Raw genomic sequence first — 4451 nt, forward strand, 5'->3', positions numbered from 1 at the left:
AAAATAGTTGAGTTCACCTATCATACTCATCTCTAATTCTCCTAGCATAGACTTGGCAAACTCTTGGCATAAAGATTCATGAATGGCACCAACAACAATGCCATCGGCATATATTTGCACAATTAGAATATCTTTGCCATTTCTTTTAATGGAAAGAGATTTTGTCAACTTTCCCCCTATTAAAGTAATTTTTTATTAAGAAATTTTTTAGTCTCATACCAAGCTCTAGGAGCTTGCTTTAGGTGATATAGTGCTTTTCCTAATCTAAAAACATGGTCAGAGAATGCAGGACTTTCAAAACCAGGAGGTTATTCTACATATGCCTCTTCGTTTATCATTTTAATAAAAATGCACTCTTAACATCCATTTGAAATAGTTTAAAATCCATGTAATATGCAAAAGATAATAGCATTCTAATGGCCTCTAGTCTAGCAACTGGTGCATAATTGTATCCTTTAGCCACTAATCTAGCTTTATTTTTAATTATGTTCCCATTTTCATCCATTTTATTTCTAAACACCAATTTTGTTCCTACAATGGGATAATCACTAGGTCTGGGAACTAATTCCCATATTTGGCTTCTCTCAAATTGGTATAGTTCTTCTTGGATAGCTAGAATGTCATGACCCGGAACTCCCATCGAGCCCGTGACAACCGCCGCGAAGCCTCGACAGACATTCTTCCCCCGAATGCCCTTCGAGACCTCACAAGGCTTTCGTACCAGTTTTTCCATTTCTCTCTCTTTTTTCTTTTCTTTTTTTTTGAATAATAAAATAAACTAAAAATATTAATTAAAATAATCTATTTTAATGTAAAACAATATATATATATATGTATATTTTTGAAACATCAAAAAATTAGTTTTCTGCACATAAAAACAAAATAAATTTATACATACTGTAATATAGAAAACTGGAGTATGCAATTTAAATTATAATGACACATGGGCCCCCAAATAACTAAGAAGGTTTAAGTCTATGACCTTGCTTTCTAGGATGCAACTCCGAAATTTACTTCTCGATGCAATTGACAGTCTACTGCCTATTTTGAGCCTGAAAAATGTATAGGAAGAAGGGGTGAGATTATAAAATCCCAGTGAGTAGACAGACATCATCAAAATAATCTAAAGCCGAGTAATAGGAGACAATTAAAATAATTCATCCTAACCCTTATAAATAATTGGATTTCATCCAATTACTCAACATGGCTTATGCACTTTTCAAAAACTCGGCCCTTGCCAAAAATCCATTCTCGGGGATACCCCGCGAAGGCATTTTATCGAGACCGCCAAGGCTGTTTATTGTCACACACACAAACAAATTTCACCTCTGACAACACAGCCGTTCCTCGGCGTTGGCTGAGTCCCAGTTTCACGTGGTGGCCAGCGTGAAATGTACTCAAATCCTACCTAGGGAGTTATCCTACGCGCCTCTCCAATCGAGGTAAGCTCAATAATTGGGAACTGTGCCCCTCTAATTAGGCTGGCCCACGGAACCCCCGTCACTACAGTGCCCACTTTATAATCCACCAACCAATAAAATCACAATAGTATGACATGGCTCACTTAACACATTCAAGGCAAATCAAAGCAATTCACATATTCTTTAAATCATAAAAATAACTAGTCATACCCACATTTATCATAAGCCATTTAATGTAAAATCATGAATAAACAACACAATCATAGTATAGGTCTCAAATTACTCTATTTTTGAAATCATTATTAAATTTTCAAAAATATTATAAAATTATTTTATAAAATCCCATTTTCCCATAAAACACAATAATTTTCCAATTAAACCATTTTTTCATAAAATCACACAATTAAATAAATCTACTCTAGATAATTAGGATGATAGTAAGTTTACTCACTGTATTAGGAGTAGATATACTTTTATTCTCGGTCCTCGGGTGTAGTCTTTTACCCGTATCAGATAGCTCACCACTTATCCACAACACATGACACAAAAAATTCAATAATTTGTGTCAAATCAATATATATTATTTCAGGCTCTTATCCATGCGAATGCACTAGATAGGGTGTGAAATGTTTGGACAATCGCTTAATCACAGTGTCTGACCTAACTCGCCTATACACGGTGTAAATTTCTAAAATCTCCAATTCAACTCCAAGTCCATCCATTTCAATTTCAATTATATAATTATATCCACAATACCTCAATGACTGTGAATGTGGTCCAATTTATCAGTTCTGACCACAAATTACGCTTTTACCCCTAATGGGTAAAAATTTCAATTTTTTGCACAAAAAATTCCCATTTAATTTCCAACCTCATAATTCATCATTTTCCATCTAATTCTCTTAAAATAAAGTCAACCTCATCCTCACACACCATTGGCTAGATTCGGCCTAGAGAAATTCATGGAGAAGATGAATATTTTTCTTGTTGTTTTACTCATAAACATGCTAAACTAACACTAAACACTAACATAGTTCAAAATCAAATTAATCTAACAACTTTCTCTCTCTAAACCCATATGATCATGTTTGAATCCATCATCAAAACACATAATTTAACCATGAAAAATAAGGAGAAATGCATGAAAATGATAAATCTTAAGCTAAGCTTGAAAAATCATACCTTTAAACACTTGATTCCTTGAAAAATCACACTTTTTCTTTGAATTTTCTCACTCTAGGGTTTGTTCTTATTTCTCTCTCTCTCCTGCTGGTTTTGGCTGACCCTCCCAATGAAGAATTCTGGAATTTTCAAGCCTTTTAATAGGCTTAATAAAATATTATTATTTTATTTACCTTTTGAATATTTTATTATTTTATTTTTTTCTAGCCATCTTTTTTACTTTCTTTTTCTACCACTCAATCCTCTTCACTTATCCATGTCTTCCATGAAATTTCTAGACTTTTCCAAAGTTTTGGTGGAGCAAATTTTTGAAAATTACACTTTTACCCCCGTAAAGTGAAAAATTACATTTTTACCCCAAAAACTGAAAAATTGCCCATAGTCATATTTTTCATCCCTTATACTCATACCATTCTCCAATTTATCAAATGTGATCTAAATTCGCTCAAAATCTCAAATTTTATCCGCGGGTGAAAAACTTACGATTTTGCCCCTAGATAGTGAAAATTTCGGTTTGACTCCGAATTGATCCTCGAACTCCGAATTACCATTTTGAGTCATCCCTGAACTGTGAAACTCTTAATTTCACCTTAAAATTCCTATTTGAACTAGTTCGAGGCTTGATCGACTCAATGGTACCATTATGGGCAATATCGTCTTTTAACTATTTCTCGAACTTCCTAAATATACAAACATTCTATCGAGCATGTGAATGACATTATAATTATTTTACAAAGCAGGGTTTGACATAGAATCTAATATTCATCTTTTAATGCCTCATCTATAGTCATGGGTTCAATGTGAGCAATGAAAGCAACATAATCACATACATTTTTACTAGAGCTTTGAGTTTTTACCCTTTGTTGAAGATCTCCAATAATTGTACCTTGATCCACATACCTCATTTCTCTTAAATGAGTAGGTTCTGTCTATTCTGTCGTATCATCAACTTACTCATTCAGCTCTTGAACTTGATTTTCATAGATTTTGTTTTCAAAGTCAAGTTCAAGTTCCACCACCTTTTCTTAAAGAATATCTATTTCATCATCAACAACACTTTCTTTTCTAGGAGAAAGGTTAACATCCTTAAATAAAACATGCATGGATTCTTCAATAATCAAAGTTATTTTGTTAAACATCTTATACAGTTTTGAATTCATTGAATAACTAAGAAAAATTGCTTCATCACTCTTTATATCAAATTTACCTAAGTTATTCTTACCATTATTTAAAACATAGCATTTACACCCAAAAAGATGGAAATAACCAATATTTGGTTTCTTTCTTCTATATAACTCATAAGGTGTCATCTTAAGAATAGGCCTAACTATGGTTCTATTTATTATGTAACATGCAATATTAATAGCGTTGCCCAAAAGTATTTAGGTAAATTATTTTCACACAACATAGTTCTAACCATTTCCTCTAATGTCCTATTTTTCCTTTCCACCATTCCATTTTATGGTGGATTTCTAGGTGCTAAAAGATTATGGCTTTATCGAATATCATTGCAGAGTTTTTCATAACATATATTCTCAAATTCCTTACCATGATTACTTTTAACACTATTAATTGTGTACCCTTTCTCATTTTCTATTCTTCTACAAATATTTACAAAGACTTTTAAGGCTTCACTTTTTAATGCTAAGAAAAAAACCTAAGTGTATCTAATGTAATCATCAACAATTACAAGTCCATAAGATTTTCCTCCCAAACTAGTTGTTCTATTTGGTCCAAACAAATCCATATGCAGCGGTTGAACTGGCTTAATCATTGCAACATCATGCTTAGGTTTAAATGATATTTTTCTATTTTTACTTGTTGCACATGCATCACATAATTTGTTGT

The sequence above is a fragment of the Theobroma cacao genome, chromosome 10 (genome assembly GCF_053813885.1).
Source record: "Theobroma cacao isolate CCN51 chromosome 10, ASM5381388v1, whole genome shotgun sequence".
Classification (NCBI taxonomy): Eukaryota; Viridiplantae; Streptophyta; class Magnoliopsida; order Malvales; family Malvaceae; genus Theobroma; species Theobroma cacao.